This window comes from Xiphias gladius, unplaced genomic scaffold (genome assembly GCF_016859285.1).
Source record: "Xiphias gladius isolate SHS-SW01 ecotype Sanya breed wild unplaced genomic scaffold, ASM1685928v1 HiC_scaffold_1392, whole genome shotgun sequence".
In the NCBI taxonomy this organism is placed as follows: Eukaryota; Metazoa; Chordata; class Actinopteri; order Istiophoriformes; family Xiphiidae; genus Xiphias; species Xiphias gladius.
The window spans coordinates 17,883-33,449 of record NW_024401714.1 but is presented as its reverse complement, the minus strand read 5'-3'; the positions used below and the strand labels follow the sequence as shown (position 1 = coordinate 33,449).

The window sequence follows — 15,567 nt, the reverse complement described above, 5'->3', positions numbered from 1 at the left end:
TGCACACAGTTTTTCTAGGTTCTTGGCAGGTAGGTGTTCTTCCAAGTGACTTGGAGAATTTGCCAGAATTCTCTTGTGGATTTCAGCTGTCTCAGTGTCTTTTTGTCTCTTCATGTAGTTCCAGCCGACTCCATGATGCTGGAGATCAGGACTCCCAGAGGGCCAGACCATCTGTTGCAGGACGTCTTGTTCTTTTTCATCAACAAATGTCTGTTTTTGTCCGAAACCCAAAGAAATTCAATTTAACTGTGAGAGAAAACAGAGAAAACTAAAAGTCTGATGACTTGAGAAACTGAACCAGAGAATTTTTTGGCGTTTCTGGCTTAAAAATCTACATAAACAATTAAGCCATTATCAAAATAGGTGCTAGTTAATGTTCTGTCAGAATCAACCAATCAGTTAATCAATTGGATTGTTCAGCCTTGATTTTAAAAAGTTTTTCTCCCTGGCATTGATTAATCCCTAGAAACTAATTTCTGTTCCACAAAATTAAATATTTAGAATTTTCTTCTGTGAAACAAACACACACACCTCTGCTTGTTTCTGTTTTTACAGCTACTGTACACTACTTCCAATGGCAAATGGTAATATAGGAGTAATACATAAAATAATGTTTGAACTGGAAACCGACTCTGAGTAGACGAAGAAGAACAAATTGGTACAGGGTCACCTACAGCCGATGTATCAGAATGGTGAAGTATTTTGTGTTTACCCACTACACGTTATAAACTTAACAGTAATAGATAACATTAGCCTTCAGCTTGACTACATTATCAGACATCTAAAAATATGTTGCTGATGTTAGATAGTCCCGATCACCAGCTCTAGGTTGGCCACATTAGCCAACGAACTTGCACATACCAAAGATTAACTACATCTGGCTTCCTGTTTAACTAAGGTTATCAGAAGTATACAAGAAAAATATGGGAAGCCCTACGCCAAGTTGACGGATTTTCGGTTCTCACTGTTTGAAATCTGTGTTTTAGGACTGTCGTTGTCTACCGAAGTTCCAAGGTGGAAATATTTCAGCCATGACGTTGACTTGTATCATATAAAAACACTATAAGGACATGTTAACAAGGTTAAAAACTTGATTTTCACTGAGGTGGTCTTTATCAGATATCGGGAACTATGTATTAACAGTCCTGTATAAATCTACTTGTGACATGCAAATTTAGTTATCATTATTTAGAAGTGAAAACGTTTTGCACCATTTCTTGTTTTTAATCATTCTAACAGATACATTGTTTTTTGGAAATAATCTGGTCAGATGTGTGAAAGGATTTAGTTGTAAAAAGAAATTTAGACTGAATTTCTACCCCACTGCAAGTTGATCTCTATTCCGTTCTTAAACACTCAAACAGTGTGGTGCCTTACACCTAAAAAACATTTAAAATGTATTGTTTTGTATTCTGTAGCAGCAGCGAAGGCAACTGGGTATTCTGATGTTCTGAAGATATTTCTGCCTTCAGCTCTGAAAGGCTTCCTCAGTCCTGCCTCGACTAGTGGGGAGTTCCAGGTACTTATCCTCTAGGTGAGATCAGCAACACTTCTGTGAGTCGTTGAGGTCAAAGGAGTTAAGTTGACCTTCCCGTCATCATGTGTGAGTCGTTAGATCACATGGGTCAAGTGTGGATTTTATTAGTCGGGTAGAACTTTATTAGCTCTTTTTGATGAGAGGCTAAACGCCTACAAGAATCACAAGTCCAGTTGCCTTCTCATAGCACTCACAGAATACCGTGACCTGGATGACTGGAGCAGGAAATCACATACGCATCGTTTCAGATTTTCATCAACATAATATAATCATATTCATCTGCCAAAGTGTTGGCATAGTTCATTTATGGGCTATGTGATACCTGTGGGGTTTTGGACAGTTTCTTAACAACTGACAGATATAAATGTTCCAATAAAAAGACTACACCTGCATGTATGCACGGATTCATCAGGTAACTACCCTCATGATGGCGATGGTGGTGGTAATTATTCCAGCTTTATTAACAGTGCCCTGTTCCTCCTGCAGGACAGATTGTGGATAAGAGGAAGAACAAGAAGGGGAAGGTGGAGGCCTCAGTCAGGGTGGTGAGGTTACGGTTCAGAGGGAGGACACCTGGGAGCCTGGAGAGTCACCTGTCCACCCAGGCGATCTACGCCCACGAAGCCGAACTGGGCTCACGCTGAGCTGCAGAGAGACAACACGTTACTGCGCCTCCACCCGAGCTCACGAAGCTCTACTGCAGCTCCGCCCACAGACTGGCTCTGCAGACCATCGCCTCACTGCCACAGCTCGCAGTGACATCGGGCAGTGAGACCAGTGCAAGTTTGAGTGGAGATCGTAACTCAGGTGAAACTGTTAGTCCGGCTCATTCTGCCCTCCTGTCGGACTGAGCCAGCCTCCGCCAGCTCTCAACAGCCCCGCCATGGACAGGCTCAGCAGCAGCCTGATGTCGGGCGTTCCAGCTGCCAGCCCGCCGCAGCATGGATCTGTCCAAGACTGGCATCAAAATCCTGGTCCCTAAGAGTCCCGGGATGAACAGCCGCCTAGACTCAGAGGAGTCTCCAGTGAGGCGGCTCACAGTCTGGGAGGTATGGAGCTCAGGAGGCTCCACCTGTGCCACCTGGAGGTTGCCTTGCTGGGAGAACTTGCAGGTGCCCAGCCAGCCTGGAGAGAGAGGGCCCAAGATGGGCACCAGACCTCGAGCCAGAACCCCTGCCCTCCCCAGTACCCATCACACCTGCTGCGCCTCTAAGCGCACAGGAGGTCACGAGGCTTGCATGCATCTGATTGGCCTGCACAGCAGCTCGCTGGAAAAGCCACCAGGTTCAACTCATCTGCATATCTTGTCTTAATTCTTTTGTTAAGCCAAAGTCACAGTTTCTTTGTGAAAGTTACTCATTTACACCTATAGTTTTATTACATTTATTTGTCAGGAAAATGTGTACAAAAACATGAATTTCATAGTTAAAGAGGAGAAGCACCAGATTGAACTATGAGCGCATTTCTCTATCTGCTGTTCCATTTCATACAAACACAATATAACACTATAATGCAGCACACGTAATACTGCATTAGTTCAAGATACAAATACTAAATTCAGCCAAATGCCTATTCCAATTCATACCTACAGCCCAAAAAACATTTAAAGTAAAAGAAAACAATAAAATGAGACAAAGAAAATACTTAAAAAAATTTAAAAAAAACCCTGACAGAGCAGCCATGTCTCTGAGTTACATACATGGAAACAACGTTTCCACTCAGATCTTCACATTCAAGCAAGTCTTTTGGATAATGAAGGAAAACAAAAACTAGCAAGACTAATAACTGCAAATTAACAACTTTAAAATTAAGACAATTTTATGTAAGTGTCTTCTAGTGGGTAGGCATTATGATATAACCGATTGAAAAATAACTTCAATGTCAGCTTTTTGTTTTAAACATTAGAAAAATATCTCTGTGCAAGGCAAGTTATCATGATTAGTATTCTACATTTACATCTGTTATCCAGAGAAAAAGAAAGATCAGGCTTTTTATAAGATGTACAGATGTGGGAGCGAAAAGTAACCTCACTGATCTGACTTTGTTATAGAAAGTATGAATGGATTTCCAAAATACTTTTCATTTTCACACTTCGAAAGCATCTGTACATGTTCTTCTTTGCTTTTACATGTGAACCAATGCAGAGAATTATCTTTTGGAGATTTTATATACCTACTGAGTAACATAAAATTTATGAGTGAAATTTATGAAATGAGCTGCTTTGTTCATTTACATGAATGGATTTTCGATGCCAGTTTAGGAGGTCAGGGTTTAGTTGAATAGAGGTCGTTAAAACGAACCAGTAACGCCAGTAGAATAATAATTGAACATGTTTGTGTTGGTCTGATTTATTGCTGCTTTTGTTTCAGCAGGTAACTTGGTGATTAATGGAGGGCTGTCGCCAGCTGGGATGTCAGGTGTAGAGTGTTGTTACTGGGGCAAACTAGTGCAACGGGAACGTTGCCTGGAGAAACGTCGCTTTTGGACAAAACGTTTGAGGTCTGGTGTTCGGCAGACAGAAAGCGCTACCGTTACCGCGATATCGTGGTGAAGAAACAAGACGGCTTTACCTACATCCTGCTGTTCACCAAGAGCTCCGAGAACAACACACTGAACCCCGAAGTGAGGCCATAACCCCACACCTGAACACACTCAGGTTAAACGCTAAGCTGCTGGCAGGAGGTGTTGATGCATGATTGTTGTCATGGTTACTGTACTCAGCTGTCACGCTGGTTCCCTCCTCCTCGTTAGGTGATGAAGGAGATTCAGAGCGCCTATGGCAACGGCAGCATCGACGACAGTAAGCCGGTGTTACCGGGTGCTGTCGGCAGCTTTCTGCGGCGTGCCTCGACTTCCCAGAGCCATCAGACGCCTGACGGATCTACAGGAAGAAGGAGAGCACGATACGAAACCATCAGGAGACACCACGAAAGCCATGGTAACTCTGTAGTCATCAGTTAGAAGTGTTGGACCTCTGGCCTCTGTATTCTCTACATCAGGACCTTCATAAACACCTTCATCCAGTTCAGGAAACCACCGGTAGCGTGAATGGGCCGGTTTCCAGTCTTGGCTGCAATCCTGCCACTGGGTGACGTGGTGTGTGGGCGAATGAGAAGGCCTGGTTCCAGACACCATACACATTCCACGTGCCAGACCTCGGCGCGCCTGCTCATTCCTTCTTCACTTTCCCCCGCATCATGGGCCTTTGCGCTCGGTCAGTCCACCACTTCATGCATGCCTTCATTTACCTCACCACTGCATTTACATCACCGCTTCATTTTCCTTTCATTTATCTTCGGTTACTCTCACCATTTATTGACTATTGACTACTTTTATGATAGTAGTGCGCTGCAATCGACAATGCATGCATGTGTGTTGCAGTCGCTCCTGCTTTTTGTTTTGGTTTATCTTCCAAATGTTTAGGTTTCTTTTGTCACACTTTGTTTAAATTTCTACTAGTGACTTATTTGCTTTCGCACCTTTTCTAAACATGCTGGTAGACAGAGTTTTGGTCTGTTTTTTTCACAGTGGAATTATTTTTTTTCAGTCATCTAATTTTTTTGAATGGTATTATTCAGTTACGCTACCATTACAGCAACTCATGGTCGCATTGTTTACAGCTCACTAGAGACCGAAGCAGGATCTGGCTAATGGTGACCAGAACAGACATCTCTTCATGTGTAATCAGGAGGAGGGACACACAGAGTGTTGCCAGAAGGGAAACGAAGAGGACGAGGGAGGAGAGCTGTCCAGACAACAGAGACTAATGGAGAAGAGGCGAGAGCTGCACCTTCTTCTATCATCAATGGCAACATTAGATCGCTGGCAATAAGATGGAAGAGCTTGAAGGCTGTAGTGAGGAAGTGAGACTTCCGTGGAGCGTAGTGTTTCACAGAGACATTGCTAAAGGAAGACACTCCGATCCAATCGCTACCATTGACCATTGTTTCCAGAGTACCAGAGGGTGGTGTATGTTTAGGAGTGGTTTGAGCTGACCCAGCTGGGCAGCATAATGTCAGTCAAACAAAGGAGCTGGTAGTGACTTCAGGATCCAGAACTACTGCACCTTCTTTCCATTAGGGGAGAGATGGTGATAATGGTACAGGAGGTCAGTCACTCAGTCCACTTTGGACAGCAAACTGAACTGGACCCAGGAACTTTGCAGCTTCACAGGGAAGGGCTAGCCCACTTTTCCTATGGAGGGTCTGGGCCTTCAACATCTGTGCACGGCCGCTGCAGATGTTTTATGAGCTCAGATGCCAGCCGCCTCTTTTCACGCCAGGTTCATAAAGGGTAGCCTGAGGGTGGCTGGTACCAACGACCAAGAAAACTGGCCGCCCAGTCCTGGGGGCTGAGCTGACCCTCTACATGGTGTTGCGGGGAGGAGGGCGTTATCAAAACTCCTTTCCATCATGGATAACGCCTCCCACCTTCTACATAGTGTTCTGTTAGCCAGAGGAGAACTCTTGATATGAGATGAAAAGGCCAAGACCAGCCAAGCAATGTCCCGGGCAAAGTTAAATGTTCTGTCTTGTTCTAGGCTAACGAGCTGTTGCTGAGCGGGCAAGGGCTGACAGCTCAGGAGGCGAAAGAGCAAAGGTTTACATCTCAGGTTCTGTGGCCGAACCTTTCACACAAGAAGCATGCTGCGAATCAAAGAGCTGGTGACAGTTGACTCCCCAGGCTGGCCCCACCACACACACACACACACACACACACACAGACACACAGACACACACACAGGATTCTTTTGTTTATATTTTTTCCATCAGTTCTGCGGGAGTCCAGCCCTAATGAGGAACACCAGTCAGAGTGCTCTGGAGCAAGCTAACGAGCTGCGGAGTGTGAAGCCCCGAAGAGTCTGGGCTCATCACAGGGAACAGATTCTATCCTGCAGTACCTGCAGAGGGAGAACCGAGTTTCATAGAACCTGACCGATCTGACCAGGACCTGGACTGGATTTGAAGACTCAGCACTTGGAGTTGGCAGCAGGACTCTGAAGCAGATTCTGTGGTTCAACATGAAACGCTTGAACGCCTTCTTTTTTGTTGTTTAATTTTAAATTATAATTTCAGCAGAATGGGCCCTCCTGTTCTCAGGTTTCAGGTCTTTCAGGTATTCCATATCAAGATCAATTTCATCTGTGTCTAGAAGATAGGTCCAGAATGTTTAACTTAGCTGTTAATAAGAAGCAGGGTGAACTGCTAGCCTAGTTTATTTTCTGCATCCAAAACTGCAGTGTAGAACTTCCATTGGAAATCTGCTGTTTTAAGTCAAATGTCAGTGGAATGTTTACCGTTTTCTAACACACAGTAAAAAATTAAATCTGATTTAATAAACTATTTAAACCCTGAGTAGGGTCTGTTTAGGTTGTTTTCAAAACTGTCAGGTTGTTATCCCTTGCTTAAATCTGGATAGGCAAAACTTGTTATTGAAACATTGACCTGTATATCACCTGTAAATCTAAGATAATCAGTTCGTGTTTCCTGCCGCTGTCACCCAAAGGCAGCATGGACTGAGGAACAACAGGCTATACCCACGCTAGAACCCTGTGGAACTCCACAGGTCAGATAGTTACAGATCGAAACTGAGATGGACACTCTCTTCACTCATGGCAGACTAAGGAGATTAATTAATGAGACATAAGCTTCAACATACACATCACTGTGAGACTGAATATCGTTTTTTAACTTAAAATTCCATTGATGAGCCCATCAATACGATTTAATTAAGGTACTTTTAATGGGGTTGTATAATATAATAATAAAAAATACATTTATGGATTGCAATATCCAGTACAGTTAGGTATATGTTAGTATTGGAACGGTGACACAATTTTTGAAACTTTGCCTCTGTACATCATCACAGTGGATTTGAAACACCGACATCAAGATATCATTTAAGTTTGACTTTCAGCTTAATTCAAGGGTTTAACAAAAATATCATACATTAACCGCTTTTAGGAATTACAGCCATTTTTATACAGAGTCCCCTATTTTCAGGGGCTCAAAAGTAAAATGGTAAAAATCAACATAATTATAATGATTATTTTTAAAACTTGATGAAAAACCTTTACGGTCAATGATTGCCTGAAGTCTGGAAACCAAGTGGATCTTACCAATGCTGAGTTTCCTCCCTAGATGTAGGCAGGCCTTTACTGCAGCCGCCTTTCAGTTGCTGCTTCTTTTTGTGGGTCTTTCTGCTTCAGTTTTGTCTTCAGTAAGTGAAAAGCAGGCTGAGTTTGTTTGTCAATGACCAAGTGACTGACTTGGTCATTGAAGAATTTCCAGTTTTTGGTTTTGAGAAGCTCCTGTGTTCTCAGTATGTTTTTGGTCATTATCCATCTGGTCTCTGGAAGAATTGTCCTATCAGGGGTTTTAGTAGCATTTGGCTGAATCTGAGCAGATAGTTTAGAACCTATACATACTTCAGAATTCATCCTGCTACTTCCATCAGCAGCCACATCATCAATAAACACCAGTGACCTAGTTCCACTCGCTGGCAGCCTCCACCATGTTTGACAGATGATGTGGTACTTTTGGATCATGAGCCGCCTTTTCCTTTCTCCATACTTTTCTTCCCACTGCCCTGTTAAGGTTAATCTTGGTTTCATCTTTCCAAAGAATCTGTTCCAGAACTGGGCAGTGTTTTTGAGATGTTTTCTGGCAAAGTCTAATCTGGTCTTTCTGTCCTGAGTGTAACCCAGTGGTTTGCGCCTGTATTTAGAGATTCATGACGGCATTCTGATTTTAGACTTTAACAATGACTCACCTGCCTCCTTGTGAGTGTTCTTGACCTGACTGCGTTGTGAAGTTTTTTCTTCACCAAGGTAAGAATTCGTGATCATCCACTTTAGTTGTCTTCGTGGTCTTCCAGGTCTTTTTATGGTGCTGAGCTCGGGCCAGGCTTCTTTCCTCTTTAAGAATGTACCAAATTGTTGATTTGGCCTTCCTGAAGTGTTCATCTATCTGATAGGCTTGTTTTGTTTTTTCACCGATTGTCAGTTAACCGGCCCAATTAATTTATGAAAATGAGGACTATGTATAAAAGAAGCAGTAATTTCTAAACGGTTAATGCAATTTTTTTGTTAACCACCCACCTCAATTCTAATTTCAAAATCAAGACTGAAGTCTACACTTGTGTTTCATTTCCATTGTGATGATGCACACAGCAAAATTACGAAAAATTGTGTCACTGTCCAAATACTTTCATATACCTAACTTTATAAAGGTATTTTAATGTGGTTTTCTCTGTAAGGGTTAAGGGCTTTTTAAATTACAACAAAAAGCCCCATAAAATCTATTAATGAATCTATTAATGAATAGCTTAAAAATTCAGGGATAGTTTTGATGTTATTTGAAAATAATATGTTTTGTTTTTGTTTTTAATTTATTCAAAAACCTGTTATATCCCAGTAATTTAACAGAACTTTTCATTAGCCTGAAATCTAAAAAATAACAAAAAAACCATTGAATTTTTGCACCTTGATTTGAAAAAATCAACATCGCTAAGGTATTAATTCAAAAGTGATTTATGGTATTTAAAGTGACCCATCCTGAACTTGTTGTTCTTTTCTGTGTATAATTCCTTAAATGAGAGATTACAGATGTGCTGGTGATATACATCTTTATGTTTCTATGACTTATAAAATAAAGTTGTTCCATGCATGACCCTCAAATTGAGGGTGTGGAAACCTGTCTCACCTCGACAGAACCTAATCAGGACCTGCCTGTGGCTTCTAAACAGCTCAGCAGACAGACTCTAAAAAGAGTGTTTACTTTAGATGGTGACTAGTCAGTGACATTGACATAAACAGCAGATTTCTAATGGAAGTTCAATAAACAAGATAACATAATCCCAGGCAGTTAGGCTAGCAGTTTCCTCTGCCTGCAGGCTTGGTGCTAAGCTAGGGCTAACTGGCCCTCTTTGCCGATAGAGATGAAACTGGAACCTCAGACTCCTGACAGAGAACAGGAGGATTGTGATTAAAATGTTGGGCTGTCTATTTAAATGGAGGTGACCTTTAATTTTCTCTCCCAGAATTCCTCTGATGAATTCTTTACATGTTGGAATAAACCGAGCAGACACAGGAAATGAATCTAACGTTTGATATTGAAGTCTCTCAGACTTGTTTCAATTTTTTTTTTCTCTATTATAGGAGATCATCAGCTGATTGACTGATTTTTTGTTTTTACAGCCGCAGCGCATCAAAGTCTGTCCTCACATGTTGAAGACTCGCATGCTCTTGCAGCTTCTATCAGGACAAACTGCAGGTTTAACTCCTGTTCAGCCTGTCGGGCGCTGACAGCGATTCATCGCCAATCAGATATTAATCATGCAGCAGTGTGACATGATGAATCGCGTAAATATCTGAGAGGTGATGCTGATGCTGATCGTTGTGATTTCTCACGCTAAAATTGTCCAGTTCACCTATTTTATTGGGGCTTAAGGCCAAATAACTCTGATGGAGCAGTTCAACATTTAGGTAATCCATACAGCAGTTGGATAGCTTAGCTTAGCATTAAGACATCCACCCTCCCAGCTCCTCTGAAGGTCAGTCAGGTATAATCAGTGGTTTTACAAATCTTTAAATACTAAGAGAGGCTGAATAAACAGAAAAACAAACACGATGCATCCCGGCTGAAGCAGCCTGTTGTTCAGTGTACTTGAACAAGTACACTGCCGAATATGCAGGTTATATTGTTAATAGTGTTTAACCCTCACCTGACCCACTGTGATCCCACACTTATCTGGAGTTTTAACATGAGAATATTTCACCTGCACTGGCCCATCACAGAGTAGTGAAGACGAGGGTTGCAAACATACTGATGTTTATGAGGAAATCAGTTGGTGTTTTTTTAAAGCTCAGTGATTCGAGGTTGGTGAGAAACTCTGGACTGTAACTTCAACGTGCTTAATTGTTAATACTAGGAAACCGTAGCTCTAACATCGCTATATTGGCTTAGTTTTACAAAACCAAAGCGTGAAACTGACATTTTGAAGTGTTACAAGGGCTATGAACTAAACCATATACACAGTAAATACAGCACAGTCACTGCTCCTCGCGAAGAACTAGTCCAACACAAACCCATAACACCATAACATGTTTTGTGTGTGGTTCCTCAGATTTAAACAAATCAGGATGCAACATCTTAATCACTGATCTTCAAAGCACCTGGCAGATGGTTCTCGTTTCTGACACAGAGCCAGCTAAGGTTGTTTCCAGTCTTTATGCTGGGCTAAGATAGCTCGCTTTCCCTACATCATCATCTCCAGTCTTTATGCTAAGCTAGCTAACCAGTTGCTGGCTGTACCTTCTACAGACATGAGAGGGGATCCACCTGAACATCAAGCTCTCAGCAGAGCACCCACCTAAATACTGAACTGCTCCTTTGAACAGAGATAAACAGGAATAATAAGCCACATCAGTCAGTGATCTCAGTCTACTGCTCAGACGTTTTCAATCCAGCTTCAGTGTGACTGTCAGGACTCCACACTACTGCAACACATTCATAAAATAACAGGAACTTTGTAGCTGAACTTTTCTAAATCATCATTTGGCAGTTCTTTTGTACAAAAAAAGTGATACAAAAAAAAATTCAATACATCAAACAGAAACCAGTCAAATAAAACCTATTCAGCATTCTCCCGACAGTAATGATCTGGCTTCCTTGGTAATGTTTAGATGTTTTATTTGTAGGACTGAACAATCAGATGATATTTAGACAAAACAAAACAGGCTGGAACTAATAAAACATGCCCAGTACAAACTTCACCTCTTCAGTAAATAATAAGCTCCTTGCTTTTGTTATTTTTTACACAGGAAAGAAAAGTTAATCACTGGTCAAAGAAGCTCATCAACGCTGCAGAAAAAACGAAATAAACTTGATCCAATCGACTCAAACCAACCATAAAAATAGTAATTATTTATACATTTTCTACCTCTGAAAAAAACCCACTCCCCACATTGTTTTATGTTCATATTTCAGACAAAATAAATCATAATTAGACTGCGGTGCACGAGAATAATTATTTAGTGATTAACTATATAAATAGATAGCATCTGATGAGCAAGTATTTCTAGGGACTTAAATCATGAAGAAACAGGTTAATAATGACAAAAGTTGGTGGAGGATTTTATTTTAAGTGGTGGAAAGGGCTTTTATAAATGTAAGCACATCAACACAACTGAATATCACCATTTTTATGAATTATCAGGATACTGACATCAGTCCCCTAAACGCCAGTTATGGATAAATCAGATTATTTTCTGATAACTGGTTTAACTGGCCTGCAGCTCATGTGATGGCAGCAGATAGTCTGTCTCTTCATTCAGGGTACTTAACTGAGCTAAAGCATGTCATCTTGTGTCTGTTTCCCCTGAATAATGAATATTGGAGAGCGTCTAAAATAAGTCATCTACTTTTTCTCCGTTTCAGCCCTCTTTTTACAGACCAAAACAGGCCGACCTGTCCCCAAACAGAGTGCGTAAATCTGGAAAAAAGCTGATCTTTGGCAACGCGAGAACTCTTGTACCCACAGTCACAAAGTCACGTAGTAACATTGGAGAAAACCACGGTTTAAAATGTTGATATACAAACACAGGGAGCTGGAGTAATTCTTTTGGCTTGGTCTAAAGACAATTATAAAACATTGATTTTAATCAGCAGTTGCTGAATGATGGCTTGTTCATGCTGTGGTAAGAGGAGCTTTGACACCTCACAGTTCACCTCATCAAAAAAGAATCTAACACAAATTTAGCACCCACTCTTCAACCCAGATTTTGTTTGTCTAAATGATTTAGTTTGAGACATTTTTATCAAAACTGACCTGAAACAAGTTTCACAACAAAAACCTGATCCAAGTAATAAATAAAACTAAAAGTTTAAAGAACTCACAGTTCAACAGAACAATACAGACCTGCTGATGACATCATCATGGTGGACAGGTGTTGTGTGCTCCTGTAGCAAGGTGTAGGTGGTAGGTGTGATCATGGAACATCAGAAGGGTGGTAGTTCCTCCGGTGTCATGTCTCCCCCATGATACTGACTGTCAACAAAAACCATGAACCGCCAGAGACACCCAGACTCCAGCCGAGGTTGCTCCAGGTAAGACCTGCAGATGGAGCAAATGACACATAGTCACTTTATCACCATCTACTGACGGCGTTGTAGTATGTGTTGCTGGCAGCGGCTAGGGTTAAAGTCCAGTAATTTGTCCTTGAGAACAAAAAATCTGAAAACCTGAGACCTCCCGCTGAGCTATGAGACCACATCATGTTCAAACTCGATACTAACAGCAGTAAAGGAGACACTGCATCAAGCATTTGAACCGCAGAATACATTAAATCCACTTCAGGCTTCAGAAATTGCCTCAGGGACAAATGAAACAGTGAGTCCCTGCTTAAAAATGTATCTTCTGTCCAACATGTTAGGAACAGATTCTATGGGCGCTGCATCGGTTTCTGCTGGTGTTATGCCATTGTCTGTTGGAAGTTTTGTTGTATTCTGCACGTGTTGTGTTACTGAGACTAAATATGTGTGAAAGCTCAACCTCTCTCAGGTCGGTACAGTCTCTAAAAGGACAACACGATTCAGATTGTTGATGAAACAATTACAAAACCTCATCCCTGGAGCAGATGACACCGAGGTCAGGTGTCAGGCGTCATTCCTCACTCTGATCTCCTGGATGATTCGGTGGATGTCCTGAGGAAGCAGCAGTCCACTGACAGAGATGCTCAGAGCTCCACTCAGCTTGTCTTTGGTTCAGGACAGACCAGAGGACAGGAAGTTGCTGACGAGTTTCACTAAACCACAGAAGAAGAATTTACGGTTTTCTGCCTGACAGGCTACGGAGTAAAAAGAGAGCAGCTGTCACCAGCTGACGGCTGGCCCACGGCCCAGCCACTCCAGTAAGCTGGGGGTCAGCATGGACTGCAGGTCAGAGGTCAGCAGGCGGGACAGGAGAGGGTGTAAGAGCTACTGCTGATCTCAGGTCTGTGCTCTGACCAGTCCTGACCAGACAGAGGCCGGGCTGCAGAGAGGCTCTGCCCTGCAGGACAGATAGCAGGGGGTGTAATATACAGCCTCAGTAAACAGCAGAGGACTATGGGTAACACACACAGGTGTCTCACCTGGATGATGTGACAGCAGTGAAGTCAGTCTTCAGGCAAAGTCGTGACTTCTTAAGACCGTGAGGAGTCTCAGGGTGGCCCCGCCTCACAGAGCCATGCTGCTGTCAGTCAGATCTACAGACACTACTAGTAGAAATACACAGGTAGGAGGAACAGCATTTCACCTTTTTATACATGTCCAATGCTGAACCGAATGTAACACCTCTTCAGGTAAAGGTGAGATTCATATTTTATATTTGCATATTTATTGGGCTGCAGAAATAACATCTGACCTGACTGGGCATGAGACATGAGAGAGAGTGCGACTGTGTCCAGACCATATCTGTTTGTTCTGTGGTTGAATCGACGCAGCCCTCAACTCCCAACACCTGGAAGGAATTTTATCCAGAGAGACACAGACGACCTGCAGACAGACAGGTACAAACAGACAGAGAGACAGTTTTCTCCCATTCAAAGGGAGACATTTACAGTTAGGTACATAAGTATTTGGACAGTTACACAGCTTTTTATAATTCTGCCTTGTAGGCCACCACCATGATGGATTTGTTTGCCATATCAAGATGCAATTGAAGTGTACTTTTCAGTTTTAATTCAAGGGCTTAACAAAAATATCACATTAACTTTAGGAATTACAGCCATTTTTATACAGAGTCCCTAATTTTCAGGGGCTCAAAGGTAATTGGATAATTGAATGATCAGTACTGGCGGCCAGGTGTACCTGTTTCTTTCTTATTTCTGACTCCACTAAGCCAAAAAGGTCTGGAGTTGATTCCTAGTGTTGAATTTGCATTGTAGCTGTCTGTGGTAACTCTGAATATGCGGTTCAAAGAGTTGTCGATGCAAGAAGGTGCCATTATTAGGCTGAAAACACAAAACAAGTTTATCAGATAGATGGCAGAGACTTTCAGAGAGCTAAATCAACAATTTGGTACATTTCTAAAAGAGGGAAAGCCCTGACGAGCTCAGCACCACCAAAAGACCTTACATCACAGAAGACAACTAAAGGGATGATCACCGACTCTTACCTTTAAGGAAGAAAAAAACTCTTCACAACACCCAGTCAGGTCAAGAACACTCACAAGGAGGCAGGGTGGAGCCACAGCAAGTCTAAAAATCAAGAGATGCCGCTATGAATTTAAATACAGAGCTTGTGCCACTGGTTACACTCAAGGACAGAAAGACCAGATTAGACTTGCCAAAACATCTCAAAACACTGCCCAGTTCTGGAACAAGATTCTTGGAAGATGAGAACAAGATTAACTTGTAACAGAATGATGGGAAGAGAAGTATGGAGAAGGAAAGGAACGGTTTCATGATTCAGAAAAGTCACCACATCATCTGTCAAACATGGTGGAGGCTGCCAGTGAACTGGGTCACTGGTGTTTATTGATGATGGCTGCTTACGGGAAGTAGCAGGCTGGAGTTTATTTGTCAATGACCATGACTGACTTGGCCGGCTGAAGAATTTCCAGTTTCTTTGCCTCAGAAGCTCCTGTTCCTTTCAGTATGGGTCATTATCCACCTGGTCTCTGAAGCACTGTCTCATCGTTTGCAGCATTTGGCTGAATCTGAGCAGATAGTTTGTAACCCATATACTTCAGAATTCATCCTGCTACTTCCATCAGCAGCCACATCATCAATAAACACCAGTGACCCATAGTCTCACTGGCAGCCTCCACCATGTTTGACAGATGATGTGGTGGCTGGGATCATGAGCCGTTTCCTTTCTCTTTTCCATATGGCCTTTCTTCCCATCATTCTGTTAAGTGCCAATCTTGCTCACCAAAGAATCTTGTTCCAGAACTGGGCAGTGCTTGAGATGTTTTTCGGCAAAGTCTAATCTGGTCTTTCTGTCCTTGAGTGTAAATCCAGGTTTATGCCTGTACGTAGATTCATG

The 15,567-nt window shown here is 42.2% G+C and overlaps 2 pseudogenes; one reads left to right on the top strand and one right to left on the bottom strand.

Annotated features, from left to right (window-relative positions):
* The first annotated feature begins 2,420 nt into the window (after positions 1-2,420).
* LOC120787344 lies at positions 2,421-6,464 on the top strand (annotated as a pseudogene).
* A 6,008-nt stretch (positions 6,465-12,472) lies between these two features.
* Positions 12,473-14,524, bottom strand: LOC120787343 (annotated as a pseudogene).
* Between the last annotated feature and the right edge of the window lie 1,043 nt (positions 14,525-15,567).